This window comes from Microcebus murinus, chromosome 6, assembly GCF_040939455.1.
Source record: "Microcebus murinus isolate Inina chromosome 6, M.murinus_Inina_mat1.0, whole genome shotgun sequence".
NCBI lineage: Eukaryota > Metazoa > Chordata > Mammalia > Primates > Cheirogaleidae > Microcebus > Microcebus murinus.
Window position 1 is genome coordinate 110,549,546 of NC_134109.1, and position 22,904 is coordinate 110,572,449.

The 22,904-nt window shown below is 37.1% G+C and overlaps 1 protein-coding gene across 5 annotated transcripts in view; it reads left to right on the top strand.

The window, feature by feature from the left end:
• The window catches only part of PEAK1 (pseudopodium enriched atypical kinase 1), a 285,583-nt gene that overhangs the window by 549 nt on the left and 262,130 nt on the right, over positions 1-22,904 (top strand). Inside the window, exon 1 of one of the 5 annotated variants that reach the window (XM_076004576.1) lies at positions 24-15,099. The exons of the other annotated variants lie outside the window; for them this stretch is intronic. The gene's annotated coding sequence lies outside the window, so the exon portion shown is untranslated. Of the gene's footprint in view, positions 1-23; positions 15,100-22,904 lie in introns of those variants that run through there. 5 annotated transcript variants of the gene reach the window in all.

Below are 22,904 nucleotides of genomic sequence, written 5' to 3' on the forward strand. Positions count from 1 at the left end.
GCCGCCCTGCCCCTCCCTCGGCGGCGGCCCGGGCGCGCGGCGCCCCCCAGAGGAGGCAAAGTTGGGACCTGGCGGCAGGGACGCCCCCGGGCGCGGCTGCGAGGCTGCGGGAAGAGTGGAGCCCGGAGGACCTGGACGCGGGGCGGCGGGGGCAGGAGGGGCTTCTCTCGCCCTGCGGAGTCTGCACTGCCGTCCGGCGCCCAAGCCGGGCAGGACCCTGCATCCTCGCCGGCAGTTCAGGACGGAACCTGGCGGCTCGCTGCTGCCCTCCTCGCGCCGCGCCTGGTGAGCCCTGACGTGCGGGCTTGCTGGATTGTTCGCGTGTTTGGGGTGGTTGGGCTGGGCAGTGTGTTTCTTCTTTGCCCTTTACTCCTCGTTCTTGCAACTTTTCTTTCCTCCCTCGGTGGGGACTTGCCATCTTAACTGCGTCTCCCCTCCCCCCTCATGGCATGCACCATCCGTCTGAGAGCTTGATTTCGTTTTTTCCTCCTTTGACTATGTTAAAGACTGCTGAGAGCAACAGGAAAGAGCCCTCCGCCCTTTAAATGTTACTTTTCACAATCAGTTTTTTAAAGATTCAAGTTCAGGAATTTGAGAGCCTTGGAATGGAGTTATTGGAGCGCTGGTGTTGAGAGGGTAGTGATGAGTTAGAGGAAAAATATGATTTCATATTTATTGGCCTTGCTATAGAAAACCTAATACATTTCTCTTCTGTCTCTGTTGAATGTGGTAAGAGTACACGTTGAATTAAATACTTGTAGACTTACATAAAAGACTATTTTTAGGTCATTGGATGATGTACATGAACAGCTTTTCACCTGAATTGGGATTGCCTTGAGGATTCTATTTTGGGGCCTACCTACTGATTTTTATTCAGCCACGGCATCCTTTTTTCCCTAATAAATGAAGTGATGTAGTAATATGTGTACTCACAGAACCCATATTTGCTCTCTATAGTGTGGAATTGAAAAACATGAATTATCCACAGGGGTAAAACTTTCCATGAGCAATCTTGGATACACACTTCGTGATGGCTTCTCCCAGAGCATTTCTAGATAGCTCAATTCACTGACTACCCTAATTATTTTCTTATGTGCCTGGCACTTCTCTTTGGTGACTTGTTTAGTAAACTATAATGGCAGGTATAGTACATTTTCTTGGCTTCAAAGATGAGAGTTATAGCCTCAGCCCAGAGATTAACAGTTAATGGAAGCAGAATTCATACCATTGCTAGTGAGTTTTGGCTATGACCAATTCACAAACTATGTGAAAAAACAAACATCCCCTTTCCATAGCTGTCAGAAGGAAGAAGGGGAAATATTTTATCATGACTTTATTTTGGAGACTCTAACATGACTATATTATGTGGGAAAAAAATGTCAAATTGTTTTCTCTAAGGCTTTTTAATGTGTGGTCCTCCTCCCCCTCACTCCTTCTTTAGGGGCTGAAATTTATGTTTGGCTGGGTTCTAGGGTTGGAAGAGAAGTGCTTTGGTGAAAGGAAAAGATAAGATTGCTCTGAATTATTATGATACAATGGCTATTTGTTTTATCCAGTGATAGTACAGAGAAATTTCCATGATAATGTTTAAACCCCATTAACATTCTGTCAGAATTTATTTTTAAGAGTCTACCCTGAGGCCCATAAAGAAATAATGCTACTTCATAACTGTTTTCTGACAATCACATTAAAAAATGTGTTCCTGGAATGTGTTATATATGTATGCATATAAACATTTATCTTTGTACGTTTATGGTAATGTAAATATTTAAGTCTGAGAGCTTAAAAAGTTTTATTTGCTTATTTGCATACATGTTTTTCAACATCTAACAGTGCCAACCGTATTTGCCAAATAAGCATCAGCCATAAATTCATGCTCTGGCACATTTCATATAATAACTCTTCTGAATTGCTCCATGGTGAAGCACCATGAGATTAGCATTTGCTTCATGAGAGAGATTTGTTGTTTTTAACTGTACTGATGTGCTGTTTAAGTGGAACAGGTGCTGGGCTCTAGCTGTTTGTGTTGAAACCTGCCAAATCATACTCTTTTGTTGAATGGGTGGTTTAAGTAATTTAGGAACCAAATTGTGGCCCATGGCATGCCAAGTGTGAGTTCGAGGCTCCATATCACTATTGCAAATCCCTATTTTCACCGTAGGGGCAGGTGTGTATGAACTTTATTTTCTTCTTTGCTGATCTCTTCACTGTGATTCCTACTCCCCCACCCTCCACCTTAGTCCTTTCATTACTGGAACTCTTGGTAAAGTCTAGACTCCTTTGTGGCTGGTTTGTTTTCCTTGGAGAACTAGAGATTCTGGTAACCATAAGGAATAGGTCATTCACATTTGTTTGACAAATATTTGAGTGCCTTCTAAGTGCCAGGCATGTGGCACTTAGGATGTGAGTATACATAGAATGAGATCCTTTTGCCAGGAGCTAACAGTTGAGAGAATTACTAATAATTATAAAACTATTACCATATTGATATATGTCATATTGATGTATGACAGGTGTGTGCACAAGTTCGTGGAGGAAGTGGAGGCGGGGTTGCTGACTCAAACTTAAGGAGAGGTGTCTTGGAATGCATCTTTGTGGGTTACCTGAGCTAATCTTGAATAAAAGATGTGAATTAACTAGGTTCAGAAAGGGGAAAAGTATATTTTACTGTCCACAAATGTCACATATATAATTAAGTTTTTTTCTAGTAACCACATTTTATTTTTATTTATTTATTTATTTATTTTGGAGACAGAGTCCCGCTCTGTTGCCTGGGCTAGAGTGCTGTCAGCCTAGCTCACAGCAACCTCAAACTCCTGGGCTCAAGCAATCCTTCTGCCTCAGCCTCCTGAGTAGCTGGGACTACAGGCATGTGCCACCATGCCCAGCTAATTTTTTCTATATATTTTTAGTTAGCCAATTAATTTCTTTCTATTTTTAGTAGAGACGGGGTCTCACTCTTGCTCAGGCTGGTTTCAAACTCCTGACCTTGAGCAATCCTCCCACTTCAGCCTCCCAGAGTAGGATTATAGGTGTGAGTCACCGTGCCCATCCTAGTAACCACATTTTAAAAAGTAAAATGTGAGTTTAATTTTAATAATGTAACTTAATCCAGTATATCCAAAATATTATCATTTCAACATGCAATCAATATAAAAAATAATATTGATATATTTGAAATTCTGTTTTTCATACTATCTTCAGAATCTAGTGTGTAATTTGCACTTACAGCACGTCTCGCTTTCAGCTAGCCTCATTCATATACTCAGTAGCAACAAGTAGACAGTGCAGCTTTAGAACAGGAGCAGAGGAAGTGCTAAAAGCCAAATCACTGATTGCCTGTAAACCAAGCTAAGAAAAAAAAATTCAGCTATGCCGTGATGGGATCAGATTTGTGTGTTAGACCTATCATTTTGACAGTAAAGTGAATGTTGGATTAGAGCGGGGCAAAACTGAAAGCAAAGACCAGTTAGGAAGCTATCCTGGTGAGAAATAATGAGGGATGTAGAGAAGGGAATAGCTATTAATATAGGAGAGATTTAGAAAGTATTAGCAACAGGATAGAATAATCAGATTACAGAATTGAACAAAATTGAAGATTTAGGGTGATTCCCACATATCTGTTGTGAGCTGTTAGGTGGTTTGGGCAAGCAGTTGAAGAGAAGCCAACCATCTGTGCCAGACGGACCAAAGACGAAAAAAGGCAACTATGAGAGATTTGTCATGGAAGCTGAGGGAGAATATTTCAAGGGCTAGGAATGGTTAGTGCTAGATCCTGCCCTGGGAAGGACAAGTGAGATAAGGACTGAATAAAGTCTCTGAGACTTGGTGATTAAGATGTCTTTTTTAACTTCAGCTAGAGCAGTTAGCTACATTGTAATGCATTGAGGGGGGTTAAAGAGTGAATGACAGCTAGAAGTGTAGCTAATTGAGAAGGATACAGTGTTTTCAACACAGGACTTTGAAGGAAAGAGTGTAGTAGAGGGAGATGATCAGGAATTAGAAAAGTATACCTTTAAAAAAAAAGTCTTGGGCATGCTTATATGCGACTGGAAAGAACCAACGGAGAGAAGAAATCGAAGAAGAGAGTATATGTGTGTGTGTGTATGGTGGGGTTGGGGGAGTGGATGGTAGATGGAGGCAAAATTTGGAGACTGTAGTTAGGGATAAGATCCTAGGCCTACGTAGAGCAGTTGGCCTTGAGTAGAAGGTCATCTTACTTTTCCAAGGAGCAGAAAGGAAGGAGATAAAGATGAGTGGTAGTGTACATAAGTTTATAACTGACAGAGACAGGAAGGAGAAGGAGTTAACTGTCTTCTGTCATTTTTGGTCATCTAAGAGTGAAGGGAAGGCAGTGGAATAGGGATTCTTAAAAATAGTGTGATTTTATAACAGCTTCCAAGGGAATGTGAGAGAGGGAGGCAAATGGACACATGACCAGGAAATTGAAGAAAGATGGTTAGGCAGCATTGAGCACCTATTGGTTGTACACTTTGGATTTTTTTTTATTTTTTTTGAGACAGAGTCTCACTTTGTTGCCCAGGCTAGAGTGAGTGCCATGGCGTCAGCCTAGCTCACAGCAACCTCAGTCTCCTGGGCTCAAACAATCCTCCTGCCTCAGCCTCCTGAGTAGCTGGGATATAGGCATGCACCACCATGCCTGGCTGATTTTTTCTATATATATATTAGTTGGCCAATTAATTTCCTTCTATTTTTAGTAGAAACGGGGTCTCGCTCAGGCTGGTTTCGAACTCTTGACCTCGAACAATCCAGCCGCCTCGGCCTCTTAGAGTGCTAGGATTATGCCCTGCCTACACTTTGGATTTGTAGTGGTACCAATTTGGTTTGATTTTTCTCTAGCCGTGAGTGAGTAGTCTGAGTATATCTGAAGAAATTATTTAACATAAGAACCCTATGAGATAGATTAACATCTAGAGTTAAAATCCTGGTAGTTCAGTTTCACAGCTCAGGCTGCTACCTGCTGCTTTGCAGATGTCTGGTAGTGATACCTGAAGGACAATTGAGAGAATTAATGATGTTGAGAATTGTGACTCTAACTGAAGAACTGTGGAGTCCAAGCTGGATCATGAGCAGAAAGAGTCAAAGGGGTGATCCAATTGAGAGTAAATGAAGAGCATGAAAGGCTAGAGGTGTGACACTGAAGAGCTAGCTAGTAAGGAGGGAGTAAAAATAATAGCCCCTATCTATGGAGTATCTACTATATATTAGCCACTTTAATACCTTATTCCAATCCTAACACTAACTCTACAATGTGTTGTTATCCTTGTTTTCTTCCCTTTGTTATTCTCCATCAGATGAAACTGAGGATTAGAGAGGTTAAATAACATTTCCAGAGAGACACACTGTCAAGTGATGGAACCAGGATTCAAAGCCCATTCTTTCTGATCCAAACCATATTCTTCTTGTCAGGGGGTAAGATAGAAAAGACAGTAATGAAAGGAAGTGGCTGAAAGACACTGAAATATTTAATTTAGGATTTCAGAAATGTATCATTCATTCAACAAATGTTTATTTAGCATCAGGTATGTGCCAGGCATTGTTGTAGATGCAGAGGTTATAGCAGTGAACCAAACAGACAAAAATCTGTTATTGTTATAGCACAGTAGAAGGTGATGATGCTGTAGAGAAAAATAAAGCAGTGCAAGTGGATCAGGAATGCAAATGGCTGTGTACATTCTTAAAGATTGCTCCATTAAGAACTCCTGCTATATATCCTACACTTAGCTTCCTCTAATGTTAACATCTTAACATGTGCACTTATCAAGCTATGAATTTAATATTGGTATCATGCTTCTACCAAACTTCAGACTTCATTTGTATTTTACTGTTTTTTTTTTACTAATATCCTTTTTCCATTCTCTTCTCCAAGCCAGTATACAATATTGCTTTAGTTGTCAGTTAGTTGTTTCTTCCAATGCATGGTAGTTTCTTGGTCTTTACTTATCTTTTATGACTTTGACACTTTTAAAGAGTACTGGTCAGGTTTTGTGTAGAATGTTCTTCAATTAAGGTTTGTCTGATGTTTTCTCATGATTAGACTGGGGTTATGGATTTTGGGGGAAACTATCACAGAAGTGAAGTGCCTTTCTTATGTACAGGAAGTACATGATATCAAATAACTTATAACTTGTGATCACTTTGTTAAGGTGGTTTCTGCAGGGCTTCTGCATCATAAAGTTACAATTTTTCCCTTTCCATTATACATTCACTAGAAGCAAGTTACTGAGTTTAACCCACACTCAAGGGGAGGAGAAATAAATTTCACTTCCTGGAGTGGGGAGTACAAAGAATTTGTGAACATATATGAAAGCCACGACAGTAATTGGTAAATATTTGTGGGGAGATACTTTGAGGCTTTGCCAGTATCCTGTTTCTGCCTACTCGTTTTATCGTTCGTTAGTAGATCTTGTCTGCAGCAATTATTGCAATGGTGTTCTGAAGGTGCTTTTTCCCCACATTCTTTCTGCATTTATTAACTGGAATTCTGTAAGGAAGGTTTGTCCCTTCTCATCTGTGTAATCATTTATATCAGTTCAAATCCATAAATATTTATTTTATTCTTAAATTTATAATTCAATGCTGGCTTTATTTATTTCTTGCTCAAATTATTCCAGCTTTGGGCTTAGAGAACTCTTTTGAATTTACTTCTGTGTCCTTTTGGCCTGCTCCTTTTCTGTGTGTGTGTGTGTGTGGGTGTGTGCGTGTGTGCATGCATACTTCTTTACTTGCAGGCACTACTAAATGCTTCAGGTTCATCTTATATTTCTCCTGCCCCAGCCCTAGAATCAGTCATTTCTGTAAGGAGCACCAGTTCTTGGATCTGGATGTCAGGTATGCTCATTGCTACTGGAGTGTCACTACGCCTAGGCTCTCTCAGGGGACACAGCTAGGAAATATCCGTGCATATACTAATCCATGTATCTACGTATGATTTTGTAAATCTGTATTTCTGTATATAAAAAGCAGAAATGCATTCATACTGATATCTGTGACTCTCATTGGATATGCTTTGATCCAAATGAGATCAAAGATAGATTGGATATGGGACATGAAAAGAGAGGAGTCTCCAAAGTTTTTGGCTTGAGCAACTGGAAGGATGGATTTTTCATTAACAAAGATGGGGAAGACTTCAGGACAGAGCAGAGCAGGGTTCTGGGGAGAGTTCAGGAGTTCTGTTCCAGACTAATTAAGTTTTTGAGATTTCTAATAGACATGCTAATAGAGATATCAAGTCAGCAATTGAATATATGAATCAAGAGTTCAGAGAAGAATGGTCCAGGCTGGATACATTTGGGAGTTGTCAATGTAGGTTAGATCACCTGAGGAGGAATGAGTATAACCAGAGAAGAGAAGAGGTTCAAGGACTGAACCCATGGGGCATTCCAGTCAGAGATAAGGTAGAGCAGTTCTGCATAATGATAAGGGCTGGGATATGCTTATAGGGTGGATTTCATATCCATCATTAATAAACATTTATTTAACACCTATTTGCAGGACACCAAGCTGTGTTGGGTTAACATTGTTCCCTTCCTCCATAAATTTATAATGTAGGACGAGATAAATTACAGACTTAAAAGGAGAATAGCAGTAGAAGGCAAATACTAGATAATGGTAAAGCTATAAAGTACTAGTAAAGCTTGTTAGAGGATTTGGACATAAGCAATGAACTCATATGTGTCAATTACATTTAAATACCAGTGTAAGTATGTGTCAGTCAAGAAACTTGTCAAGGTTTTATGCACACACTAGTAATTATCAACCAGCAGAAGTTTCTCCGTATTTTGACCTTGGTTTCTTAGGTTGTTTCTGCTCTTCTTCCTTTTCATTATGTGGTCTTGGGTTGCTAATTGTGCCTGTGGTCATTGGCCATCAATTAAGCCACTCAGTGAACTGGTTAGGAGTGTTTCTGCTGCACTTGACTTTTTAACTTTTGGCTCTCTGCCACCACCGTTCGCAATCAATAGGATTTGACTTAAGACTACATACAATCAGATGTTTCTGTATAAAATCAAGCATTGGTGGCCTTATCATCTTCCATATATGTGTGTCCCCCCTCTATATTTTGTTTTTACTGCTTTTTTTCACAGGTGGTCCTAGACATTCACATTTATCATTTGGTTTTTAAAGCCAAACACAAAATACAATTTTAGAATTTTGAAAGTAATTTAAACATGTAGCTTAGTAAACCAAACTTTTAGTAAAACATTTTAATTTCAACTCCTTTGCACTAAAAATGAGCAGACTTTCATTGCCAACAGATAAGAGGTGGTGGCATAGCATGAGGCAGGCGAATACCACCTATCTAGAAATTATTTAGGTGTCAGTTACCCTGTAGGAACTGTAAGAAAAATAAGGGGTTTATCTACTTTGTAGGATAGAGGCAGATAATTGCAGGATTCCATTCTCAGGTCTACCACTGAATGGTTGATAGACCTGTTATCCATTTTTATGTACCAGTATGTTGTATTTATTAGGTGTGAGAAACCTGAGCATATTTATATACTGAATGGAAAAAGTAATGCAAAGACTATGTCTTATTAGCATTGTCCCTACAAGTAGTGGATACTTAAATGTTTGTTGAATGAAGAAATTACATATGCTTCTTGACCCTTATAAAATATTAATAAAACATGAATATTTATTTAGCTTATTCAAGAAAGCTTAAGATATTAAAAACTTTAGTTGTCTAAGTCAGAGTTAGGGCAAAATAAAGTAAATCTGTATGATAACATCCTCATTTTAGGCTAATTCAAACAATACTGCTCTATGAAAACATGATCACTATCTTTCAAGTAGCTCACAAACCTATACCCTCCAGGCATAGGCAAGAATTTTCTAGTTCAGAAGTCAAACTGTCTGAATTCGAATCCTGTCTCACTTACATACTAGCCATGTGACTTTGTTAGTTTTTAAACTATGCTTCAGTTTCCTTATGTATAAAATGGGGATAATACTTGTACTAATTTATAGGGTTGTCAGATGAAATTAAGAATATTTGTCCTGCACATAAGTATTTGACATACAAGTGTTCAATTAATTTTACCTGTTATTCTGAAAATGCTGAGAGACTATTAATAGTATCTTAACATTAAAGTTTTTTATTTTCTAAAAAATCATGTATGTGGAGTGTTAAAGGAAAAGAAACCCCTTTGTGAATAAGAAAAAAAACACTGACAGAAGGTATACCAGTGTACTCATGATGATGTATTGGGACTATGAGTAATGGGTTTTCTGTTTTTTGCCATCTCCATTTTTTTCTCTGTTTGTTTAACATATTCTTATTAAATGCTTAACTATAAGCCAGACACTGGACTTTCATTAGCATATTACTTTCTAAGGGTAAGCATAACATGGTGATTAAGCGTGGATTCTGGACTCACACTGCCTGGAATTAAATCTTATATCTGCTACTTACTGGCTGTGTGACCTTGGGAAAATTATTTGCTTTATCTGTGCCTCAGTTTTCTCATCTATAAAATGGAGATAATGATAGCACCTATCTCAGAGAGTTTTTAATGAGTTAATATTTGAAAAGAACTTAGAATAATGCCTGAGGCATAGTATCATGTTTGTTAAATAATATTGAAGGAGGGCAGAAATATTTTTTAAAAATGAAACATTTTAGTTCTTCAGTGTATGTCACTTTAATCCACATTAGGGTGATAGGAGTACTTTTCATTGTTTAGAATTAGGATCCCCCCTTAATTTTCATAGTAGATTTAGTTACTTTTGTTATTACAAGGGAGGATGCCATGGTATAACTCTTAAATATTTTGGAAAAATGAGTTGAATATTTCAGATGTTGAAAACTACTTTCTTTTCAGGTGTGCAGTATTTATGGATTTTATTTGGGTATGAAGTAGGTGTTATTGTGGGAGTTTGTGTGAAATAAGATTTAAGGCCTTGGAAAAGCAGTAGAAAGCATTTTACTAATGCCAGCTCTTTCTTTGACTTGAAAAACTGTTTTGGAGTAGTATGCCTAGACCAATTTTCATCATTTGCCTTTTGGGGATTGTGTGCATCCATAATTTTAAACCTCACAACTAAGTATTTCAATTAATCAGCAAGATTTTAATACAGCTGTTGGTCCTGAAGTTAAAAGAGCTTGTTGGTGTCTAGATTCAATGAGGAAGTCAGTATAGTGATGAGAAGGGAAAGAGGAGAAGAAACCTATAGTTTGATAACCTTTTTTCTTCAATGCAGTGTAAGAACAAATTTAAATGGCTTTGTATATACTCTTTTCCATACAAATGCAGCTTGTGGAATGATAGCATCAGTGAATATGTAAATCACACCATCAGCAGCATAGAAATAATTTACATAGTTTCTAAGTTTCATAGTTTCTAATTTTCATAGTTTCTAATAATTTACATAGTTTCTAAGTTAGGGAGTTAAACTGAGTTCTTTAATTATTGACTTTGATTTTATTTCACATTTTTAAATTAAACATATGCAAATAAAATTTGAATCTTGTTACAAATGCAACTTGTGGTTTTATTCTCGTTTTGCATTCCAAATGTCTAGCAAAAAATCTTGTCATCTAGGAAAGGATATGTTTAGTATTCCTTTGTAAAATCAACTACAGGGCTTTATAAATGCTGATCCTCTCTTATCTCCTATTGGCCCGCAGGATCTGGGCTTTCACAGACTTGCTGTCGACTAGGAAACTGAGTTCTGCTGTACAAAATGACTTCCTTCTAATTTTCTCTGCCCTTTTTGGTAAAAGATCTGAAGTGGAGAGTTTGCTATTACATATTATACCACACATCTTTTAAAAATTAATAGCTTTTGTAATAGGAAAAAAGTTCATTTTTATCGTAGAAAAATTAGAAAAATATAGAGTAAGTATAAAGGAGAAATTCTGTCATTCTACCATCCAGAGATATCTAATGCTACTAATTTAGTGTCGTTTCACCCAGTCTTTTTGTGTGTATGTACATCTTTAAAATATCTAATTGACCTCAAAATATATATAGTAGGGATATAGTGTATGTATGAATCAGTACAGTGAACTGGTCACACTGCGAGAGGCTTGCAGGAGCTGAGATGGCGGAGGAGATAGCAGATTGATGCTCACTATAGGAGGTGCTTTTTATTTAGAGGAATTGTTTTTTTTACATATTGGCTAAATTACATTTGATAAATCAAATGCATATTTGAAGCAGCTCCACCTTTTAGTAATCTGATAGCCTTTTTTTTTTCTGATAATATATCATGGACTTTTCTCATATCATTAAAAAATCCTACCTCCTCTCTGCTCCATGATCACTTTCTGACATATTGAGAACTGGCAATCATAAAAGATACATTAGTAGAGTAGACCCTTGATAATCTCAAAGAATATGCTTAACTCTCTTGGGCATATTTTACAGCAGTGCTGTCCAATAGAAATAATGTAAGCCACATACGTAATTTAAAATTTTCTAGTAGCCAAATTTTCAAAAGTACAAAGGAATAGGCGAAGTTAATTTTAATGATATATTTTATTTAATTCAATTTAAATGTTATTGCAACATGTAATCATTATCGTTTTTGAGATGTTTTATGTTCTTTTTTTTCTTGCTAAGTCTTCTAAATCCAATGTATATTTTCCATAAAAGCATATCTCAATTCAAACTAGCCTCATTTCAAGTGCTCAGTAGCAATGTGTGGCTACTATTAGCACAGTCCTAGAACATAATTTTCCCCCTAAGGTGAAATGAAGTATCACTTTGCAGGTACTTTGGAGGGGTATATGAGAAGAAAACAGCAAAGCCAAATTACACTGTGGATGCTGAGCACTTATTTTTGTGTCTCATGATATTTTAAACCTTTTCCTCAATAAAATTTCATATTTCTGTATTTATGAAACTTCATATCGTACAACAGTGTTAAATTTGTAGTTGACTACTGGATATACTACTTGTAGTAACTCTCAGAATAGTCAGTTAGATCAATGCTGCATTCCATGGATTTTAGGTAACTAAATGTTTGTGAGTACAGCTATGTTTTAAGACCTGAGGACAAATACATGTTATCATTCCTTGGAGAGAATACCTTTATAGAACAAGTAATTGACACACACATGTATTATATATGAATATCTAAATTATAGATAACACACACATTTATCATAATCCTTATCACACTTAAACAGTAGCAATTAAAATCACTTTCTTTTTAAAAATGAGTTTGTGGCCTTATAAGAAATATGTGGCATGGATCATAAAGATCCCTGAGGTTAGTGATCTAAACTGTATATATATTATACAATAGAGTATTGAACAAGCTTTGCTTTTAATTTAGTCTATAGTCTTGTGAAAAATTGTCTTAATATCTCTACGCTTTATTTTGTTCTGTAAGATGGAAATAATCCTGTCCTTTTAAAATATGATTTTGATTATCAAATGAGATGAATGGAAACTAAAGGGATGTGTGTTATTCATCTTTATGTCCACAGGATTTAGTATAGGGTCTGACTTATGGAAACCCAATAAATATTGAATTCAAAGACCAAGTATATGTAAAAGAACTTTCTAAATTAAGTATGCCAGTGAAAGCTGTTATTATATTTACTTGATTTTTACTATTTCTTATTTAAATTCTGTACTGGAATATGATGATTCATTGATCTGCCTATAAATCAATAAGTATAATTTGACTTACCATTAATATATTTTATTCATCAGATCGTGGCTGTAAATAAGTACATTTCTAAAAGTGTGTTATATTTAAAAGATGTTTAGAACTTAAATGTCTGTATTTCTATTTAAACAGTTAAAATCTTTTTGTTGGTACAGGGAGATAGACTTGGCTGCTTTCAGTGTACCCAATATTTATCAGCTTAAAAATCATATTTGAGAGGAAGAAAAAGCTCATGGGAGGCTAAAATTGTGGAGGCAAAGTAGCAATATTTATAGGAATGTGGGCCTAATAACCAGAAAAGGCCCCAAATAAGAAAGGCTTTCTTGTTTCTATAGTGATGAGAGAAATTCCATCTTTTTCCTCTGTAAAGGATGCAGCACTACATAAATGCTTAGAGTGAAAGTAAAACAAAATCATAATGCAAGAGCAAATAATGTACACCCAGAACAGTATTTCAAAGTGATCTTCATGAAAACTATAGCTTTTTGTAGCATCAGCTATGAGTTTCTGTAAGTGCCCACTCACTGAGTCATCAGTAGCAATTGAATATTTGGATATCTCACATTAGTTAGGGTATATATATTAGCTTGTTTTGATCTCTCCTGAATGAAGTAAGCAAGCCTCACATAAAATAATGTATTCAGTGTGAAAGTCTGCTTTATCGTTTCCTGGGAGTAAATAAGGGACTTTAGGAAGCAGTTGAATGTTATCAGTGTAATAGGACACCATTAACTAAATGATACACTCTGGGAGTAGCTGGTATAGTTTTCTGTTTTTATTATATTCCTCTACTTCTACCTTTACTTAAAACCTGTATCTTTCAATATTTAGTCACAGAAAGATAATCAGATTAAACTTGATTTTTTTCTTTTTCTCCTCATGACAATAAATATTAAAATTATTAGTATGAGAAAACATAGCATGTATTATTAATGGACATATATGTAGTGACAATGTAGACCGGTTGGGCAAGTGAAAAATGAGTGACTTATTGACTGAATGAAATGATTGGCCTTACTTAAAGGCAGAGAAGAAGGAACTTTGCTTTTTTTCTTCCCTTGTTGATTTCTTACCTCGTTGATCTCCTTTTGTCCCTGATGGCTAGATATGAATTTTTAAGCAATTCTATTACTGAAAATCTTCTTCTAGTTTCTGTTCCATTCTGAACTTGAAAGAGGATGGAAATTTTGTCCTTTTTCTTTCATTCTGCAGCTCATATATCTTGTATCTGCTCATTCTTAGTATAGAAAATACTAATAATAATTGGTTAAAGTAAGATGTTCCTGATAACTACTTGTAATCTAGTTCTAAATAATTTTTATTATTAGGTCTGAAAATTCCAATCCAAATCAGCAAATGCTCCCTAGGAAAGTAAAACTGGCACCTTTAATATATACATACATTTTGGTAATTGTAGCTCATGCATTTGACAGTATGCTCTGCGCTGTTTGGTTCTTTTATGTCAATGTCTGACTTATGAAGTGCAAATTAATAATCTGTGAAAAATAAAAATATTTGTTAATAGCTGATTTGGGGATTTACTTGTGTTGAGTTTTTTAAGAGAAGAAATGTGATTTTAGTTACATAGGTACTGTACTTCTCATTCACTTAATTATATTATGACTAGTGCAGATTGACTGTCATGGTGTCTGGTCCTTGGATATCATTTCTAGAAAAACATTGAGAGAGCAAGAAGAATATATGCTTATTTTTTAGTGCTAAAATTGAATCACTACTTGAATTGCCAGCAAATTGAACTTTAGGAGGAAACAGTATGCATAGCAAAACCAGAGAAGAAAAAAAAAGTTGCTCATTCATACGGTGATTATTTTGGAACTAGTAGTTTGCAGTTTGAGGATATTGTGAACTATTAATCTGTAAAACACATTTATTATAAATGAGTTACAGGGTATTATGAAAGCAGTTTTACAGTATCTAGCCTAGTTGTGGTGGCTTAGAATGTGAGTTTTGAAAGTATAAGATTCTTTTCTTCTGACCTACTTTTTTTTTAAATTTAAACTTCCTGAGTTTATTTATTGTATAATGTAAGTGTTTTGTTGGAGCCAAATGCTATGTCGGTTATTCTGACATAAATAATAAACAAGATTGTTTATTCTGTAATACTTGGAATATTAAGACCAAATACTAAATCTGGTTTTAGAGACAGTTTCTTTAAAAATGTTTTTAATTAAACAAGTGATAGATAATATTTCAGAAGAATTTGCCAATATGTAGAAAAAGACAAATTCTTCCTTCAGTATCTCTCCATTTACCTCCTAGCAGTAATCACTGCAGTCAGCTTGATATCTTTCCAAGCATTGTAGTGTGTGTGTATATAGTTTTATTTTGTGTCTATATTTTTAACTTATTGCATATGTTTTTCTGCTTCCTACCCCAACATGAAATACAGATGCTTCTCAGCTTACAGTGGGGTTATGTCCCGATAAACCCATGGTAAGTTAAAAATATTGTAAGTTGAAGATACATTTAGTACAACTCATCTACTTAACATCATGTCTTAGCCTAGCCTTCCTTAAATGTGCTCAGAATACTTACATTAATCTACACTTGGGCAAAATCATCTGGCAACACAGTACACTGTAGGGTATTGGTTGTTTACCCTAGTGAACTCATTGCTGACAGAGAGCTGTGGCTCCTGCCCTGCTCAGCATTGTGAGAGAAGATGGTATAACATATCGCTACCCTGGGAAAAGATCAGAATTCATATGTATGGTTTCTACTGAATATGTATCACTTTCACACCATTGTCAAGTAAAAAAATTGTAAGTTGAACCATTGACGGGACGGGACCACCGTCTTTATGTCTTTCCATGTCAGTACTTGTATAGTTCCAACTCATTCTTTAACTGTTATATAGTATTTCATAGTATAGAATTATCATGGTTTATATTTATTCTTTTTTTTTTTTTGAAACAGTGTCTTGCTGTGTTACTTTGGAGTACAGTGGCATACAGTGGCAACATTATAGCTCACTGCAGCCTCAAACTCCTGGGCTCAAGTGATCCTACTGCTTCAGCCTCCCAAGTAGCTGGGACTACCAGCATGTGTCAACACACCTGGCTAATTTTTGAATATTTTGTAGAGATGGAGTCTTGCTATGTTGCTCAGGCTGTTCTCAAACACCTGGCCTCAAGCATTCCTCTTGTCTTGGTATCTCAAAGTACTAGGACTACAGGCGTGAGCCACTGCACCCTGCCCGTTTATGCCATTTTAAAAAAGAATTTTAAACAGTACTGTAGCAGTTGACCTCTTGTGCACAAGTTTAGCAGTGTCTTAATTTGGAAATGGAAAACATTTGGTTTCAAGTTTGTTTTCTAAGTAGTTAAAACACACTAAAATTCTTTATCAAAACCATGTGGGAGGAAGCAAAACTCAGTTAACTTTTTAAAATGCCTGATTATGTTATACTGTTCAAGGTACATGATTTAATGCAACTGAAGCCAAGTTATGGTTGCATTGCCGAGTTCCCACTTTGGGAAGAATAAAAATGATTCCAGTTTTTCTGCAGTGAGACAGCATGGCTAAAAGCTTCTTGTATTTAGGCTATGTGGATCCTCTTTGATGAATGAGACTAGAAAAGAAGACCATCCATGAGGGTAGGAACCCTGTGTTTTCCTGTTCATGGTTAGACCCCCTGTACCTTCCATTGTGTGTAGTATGACACAGACAAGAAGATGTATGAAGGAGTACATAAATTACATATATATGAGGCATGTCCATCTTTTGGCCATGAATTGGAAATAACTTAAGTCTACAGAGATTGCCTTGACTTATTTGATATTAATAAATGTATAATTCTGAGCAGTTATTTTTTGATAAACTATGAGAAATTTGAGTTCTTCTCTTGTTATGTTTTTACCTTCTTTTATAAGTGGTGCTCATTTTTTTAAATCTGGAGTAACATTATCTAAATTATTATCTAAGCTACTTAGGTAACTTTGGCCAAATTATTCAAAATGAACAACTACAATGACTATTTTTTAGTGTGTCACCCACCAGTGGTTCCTGTCTTTATTATTTCCATATTGAGGATGCTTGTTTTTATTTCAGCTTAGGAAACATTTTCTGAGTGCCTACTTTGTGGCAGGCCTAATGCTCAATGCTATGGGTACAAAAATGAAGGAATTGCAGTGTGGGCCTTCCTGCATCTCAATGCCGAGAGAAGAATAAAGGACTGTAAGAGAATGTCAGTGTTACATGTCAAGTGCAATTGTAGGGGTAAATGCAGGACCATAATTTTGTACTTTGGTATTAATTTGGCCATTCTGGGATTGAGGTGGTTTGTAGGCCAAGAGCTTAAAGTATCTCTAATGTATTATCATGCTTCACATTCTGGTATCACCACTTTTGGAGAACCTGTGGGTGAATAACCAGATTTTAGTATGTGTGTGATATTCTTCCCTCCCTAGTAAAATTTCTTGGTCTGTGCATTGCTCTGTTAGAGCAAAGAACTATGAACCATCTTTGGCCTCAGCTTCCAAATGCTACTCTTTTCCCATAATCAAAAGAACTCTCTTCCCATAATCATTAACTTTTTTGTTGTTGTTTGTTATCTGTTTTACTTGTATTTGTTTGAACACTGATACTAACAGTTTCAAGAGGTAGCAGAATTTAGGATCCTCTGCTAGTGATTTCTTTCCCCTTTTTTGGGATGGGAGACTATAAAAAGGTAAGTGATCCAAGCTTCTGAATCTTTGTCCTTTATACTTACTCTCCATTTGGGTACTTGCTGGTGGGCATTGTTACCTTAGCCTGAGCCAGAAACAGTGCCATCTGGCCATATTACTTTTTAGTTCAAGTGGGCAGCAGCTTTGGCAGCAGTGCAATAGTTTGGCCTGGTATTCTCAAGTTGTAGTTAAAAAGGTTCTGGCATTTATGCCATACGGTGCCCCATTTCCCTCATATCTCCTTTTTTTTTCCGCCTGAATTTAGAATGGCACCAACATTCTTTTGCCTCATATTTGTTTCTTTTCTTTTCTTTTTTTTTTTTTTTTGAGACAGAGTCTCGCTCTGTTGCCCAGGCTAGAGTGCTGTGGGGTCAGCCTAGCTCACAGCAACCTCAGACTCCTGGGCTCAAGCCATCTTTCTGCCTCAGCCTCCTGAGTAGCTGGGACTACAAGCATGCGCCACCATGCCTGGCTAATTTTTTCTGTATATTTTTGGCCAATTAGTTTCTTTCTATTTTTAGTAGAGACGGGGTCTAGCTCTTGCTCAGGCAGGTCTCAAACTCCTGACCTTGAGCGATCCTCCCACCTTGGCCTCCCAGAGTGCTAGGATTACAGGTGTGAGCTCAGCTTGCCTCATATTTGAAGCTGACCTTTATGTTTCTGTTCCACTAGAATTTAAGCTTCATGAGTAAGGGAACTCTTGTTCACAGGTGTATTCTAGCAGTTAGAATAGTGCTTAGTATATAGTAAACTTACACTAAATATTGTTGAATGAACTGTATGTGAACATCCCTACCCAGAAGACTGAGTGAATCTTTAATGCAGGGGTCTTGTTTCAGAGCAAGGGATTGTATTCCTTTTCTTTGTGTGAATTATGTTTATTCTGGGGAGCCCAGCAGTAGAACTACAGGTCTGGGATGCCTCATAACCAGTATCATTTGCTAGTATTACTGAGAATATTTCTATTGCTGAGCTTACCCAGGTATAAGAAGAGTCATAAATGAAGTCTTCTGGGCCTGTGGGGCTGGGATGTAAGGCCCCTGAGACATTAAATTGAAATCCTGGTGAAGACAGTAAACCTTCATAGTCCTAGGGAGCCTTTTGAGCATATCCTATGGAGATAAAAGTTCTTATCTTTTTGGTTGTGGCATCTTACAAGGAGTTCCTGGAATTCCCAGGGCATTTGTCTACTTGGTCATGCCCTGGGGAAAACCAATAGTCAGTTTATTGTCCTGTTTAAGAGCTGGGATTGATTACCAGACCTCCTTGTTGGTATCTTGGCACTGCTATTTTCCTTATGTGTGATCTTCAGCAAATTACTTATTTTGTTTCTCAATTACCTCATCTTTAAAATGAAAATAAAATAGTATTAATACCTAATTTATAGTGTCATTTGTAGGTTAATATAGACAGAGGGCTTAGAGTATGCCTGGTACATAGTATGAGTGTTCAATAAATTTTAACATTTACATATTTGGTACAGAGAAAATTCATTCCTCTTTTACTCATTGTCATTCTAATACGCTTCTCTGAGAAAGGTTAGTACAGAAGTGCAGCTGATGTTCTAGGAATTTCATATAGGCCTACCTGTGCTGGCGGGGTGTGTTGCGTGTATGATGGCGCATAGCATCAGCTTTCAATGCTCTCATTCATCACCATGTGTCAGGTGGAGAACCTTTGCTCTGGAGAGCTCTAATTATCCCCAAAGCAGGCCATGCTCAATTTGACAGTGTCGTGATTTTTAGTATTTGGAAGTTCCAGAATTGCTACTGGGGCTGTAACCCTTTCTTCTTCTACCTGCTTCCTGCTTTTACTTATACAGTTGAGTGAATGTGATGCTCCACTTCCCACACAGATACCCAAATAGCTCTGACTGCTGAAATATGAGGTATCTTATGTTCTGTCAGCACTTAACTTGTTGCTGTGTTATTGGATGTTTGAAATTTAGAGTATTATCTGGATTTGATTCCCAGTTCTGCCAAGCTTCAGTTCTTTTCGTTTGTCAATTGGGATAAAAGTATCCACTTCCTGGGGTTGCTATGAGGATTAATAATGAGAACAAAACACTCAGCATAGTGTCTCATATGTAATAAGTCTAAAATAGTAGTTTTAAAGTTAATATATGTATTGTTGTCATCATCATCATGGTTGTCATGCCATGTTTCAAATCAGCAGTGAAATACAAACTACACTAATCCTCATTTCTGCTTAGAACTGTAAGTCTAAAGGGAATGTAGCAGCTCCCTGCTTGAAATGTACTGTAAACCTGCCTATTGCAGTCAAGATTGTACTACCTTCTAGGGCGTACAGGGATGCTGGGACACAGTGAACCTTGAGACTGGGCTTTCTTGGCCTTGTTTTCCAGCCTCTCTGCCCAGATGTTGTAGCCCAGGTTTCCATTTTACACTCATTCCCCTTGGTGCCTCCTCCAATAAAACTGCAGTAATGTCATTTGTACTCTGCCTTGGAATTGAAGGCAGAATTAGGAAGTACATCAAGTACTTTTGGTAGCAAAGTTCTGAAATGGCCTATGAGACAATTACTTTAATAATATGACAGAAAATTTATGTGTAACTACCAGTTATCAGATACTATTTTCCAGTTAGTTATCCTAGATTTGTTACATTTTTTCCCTTAAATTTGAGAAACATCCTTGCATGATAGGTGGTTTTATCTCCCATTTACAAGTGAGGAAACTAAGGCTCAGAAAGGTTCAATAATTTGCCTAAGGTTGCATACCTCTTTAGTGACACATGCAGATAATTCATTCCATAGCTTTTTCCTTTTTGCTCAAATGTAGTTGAATCAAAAAATTAGGGTAAAAAGTTTTCCTGGAAAAACTATAAATGGTATGACTAAATGAAGAGATTAAGCAAAAGAAGATAAACAGGTAGAAAGAAGGTGTGAAGAAAGTTAAGCTGGTGAATGTGGACCCGCTATAAAAGATGCATGGAAACAACTGAATATATCATTCACACACCTCTGGTATTGAAACAGTTCATAGAAGGCCTATCTGATGCTGGATTTTTTTTTTTCTGGTAGTGTGAAGTTTTAACTTAGAGACTCAGAATTTAAACTGAAACTATTAATATATCTAGAAGAGAGGGTAAAGAGAATATTAGCAGTGGAAAGGAAAATGTAGCAATAGAAATGTATATTTAACAGAAAACTGATCAAGATGAAGTGTTAAAGATATATGTGCTAAGCGGTAGTTTAATGCAGATATGGTTCAGAGAAGCTAATTACAAGTATTCTTTGATGCAGAGAGAAGATTCAGATTTCTGGAGTTTGTTGCCATAGTATTAAATTATATCTTTCTAGAAATGAGATCACAACGTGAAGCTTCTGTCTTTTATTTGGAATGTTTAAGCATGTGGCAAGGAGGCAAACTCTGAGTGTTTGTAATACACTAAGTTCAGAAATGAATTTCATTAGTTGCATGTTAGCATGTCATATCTGTCACTCTGAGGCTTTAGCTTTTCACATGTTTAACCCCTCCCTCAAGAGGCTCAAATTCTGCACCTTCCGTTAACCCATAATCCAGCTTCATATCCTTATATATACTAAATATACCCACTTGCTAACATTCACTTCAATAGGATAAAACTGACCTCACCACTCTTCCCTCAACTAGTCCTCTAACTTATGGGTTTGTCAGGGAGGCCATTTTCCACATAGTTTCCCAGACACCAAAATGCTGAAGTCACTTTTGATTCATTGAGTCTGACCTCTCTATATCTAGCGAAGTCTAGCTAAAGTCTTCCTTTAGAATGTATAGTTCCTTTCGCTTCATTACCACTATTTTAAATTTTTTTTTGCTGTAGAGGAAAAGATAATTGTTGCCTGTTTTGGGGGAATTTCCATAAGCCTCCTTAAGTCATTTTTAAAAGACATTTTCCTCAGTAGTGCCTTTTCATTTTTGCTTAATTTAGTTATTTAATGTTAATTTTGCTGCTAGATATGTCGCTGGAGACTTACCTCTCTATAGGAACCATAAGTCTCAGTTTGGCTAAAAGAGGAGCTCATATGTATTAGTCAGGGTTAGTAAAAAAGGAGTTGGAAACATCACCTGTTCACAGGTTATAAATCACTTTCCTTATGTCAGTGGTCCCCAAATTTTTTGGGGACCAGTTTCATGAGAGACAATTTTTCTGTGGACTGGGTTTCTGGGGGGATGTGAAGCTCAGATGGTGATGCGTTGCCTGTTTCCTAACAGGCCATGGTCTGGTACCGGGCTGCACCTGAAGGTTGGGGACCTCTACCTTATGGGATTGTTTGGAATTTGAACAACAAATCCTTCTGTTTTGCCTTTTTTTTTTTTTTTTTTTGAGACAGAGTCTCGCTTTGTTGCCCAGGCTAGAGTGAGTGCCGTGGCGTCCTAGCTCACAGCAACCTCAAACTCCTGGGCTCGAGTGATCCTTCTGCCTCAGCCTCCCGGGTAGCTGGGACTACAGGCATGCGCCACCATGCCCGGCTAATTTTTTATATATATATCAGTTGGCCAATTAATTTCTTTCTATTTATAGTAGAGACGGGGTCTCGCTCTTGCTCAGGCTGGTTTTGAACTCCTGACCTTGAGCAATCCGCCCGCCTCGGCCTCCCAAGAGCTAGGATTACAGGCGTGAGCCACAGCGCCCGGCCTCTGTTTTGCCTTTAACAAAAAAGGTACGATTTGTTCAAAGACAAATATTTGTAACCTACTATGACGGACTTCTTACCCTATAAAATTATTTTAGGAGCAAGCTAATTATGTTTACACCTGGACAATGAACATCCAGCCTTTTGGGAGGGTAGTAAAGCATCTGATAATTTACCGTTTTAAAAGTGTGTTGATAATGTTTGTTTGTTTTCCTTCTATTGAAGCATACTAGAAGAAGGGAGATAATTTCTGTTGGAAACTTACTTTATGTTGAAAACACAGAAATAGTTCAGAAGAGCATTAGGAAGGATTACAAACTTATATGTCTGCATTTTGTTTAAAGTTAACAAGTTCATTATGTCTTCTTTAAAGATCTTTGGTAAGAGGCTCCCTCTCTGCCGATTCCCAGTATATTGTGCAACAACCTATATATGCCTTTCAATTGAAGTATTATTATACATTAATGAGGCATGATTTTGCAGTTCGATAGGAATTTAGACAGAAGGTGTGGTGGAAAGGTCTTCTTGCACAAGGTCTGACTTGATGGATGAACTAGCTATAAAGCCACACATTTCCTGCTCTGTAAAATAAGGGAGTTAAACTGAGGACCTTTCCTGATCTTAATCTCTAATTTGATGCCAGCGAACTCCCTTCTGAGCTGTTTTTTTGGGAAAGAGATGTTTGTTCCGTAGCCCTTTCCCTTTTCCTAGTCCCTCTTCTGATGGGTGTGGACAAAGCCAGCCTCAGTGTTCTGGGGTTTGGGAAAATATTTTTCCTCTGATTAAATTAAGTGACCTAAACAGATATTGAACTTTTGTGCTACCAACAGCATTTTAACAACAGCTGGATTATTTCCAAATTTAGAAGCCTATTAAGATTCAAATGTTGATGGAAGGTGGCTTTAAACACTTTGTTTTACATAGAGCCATGCT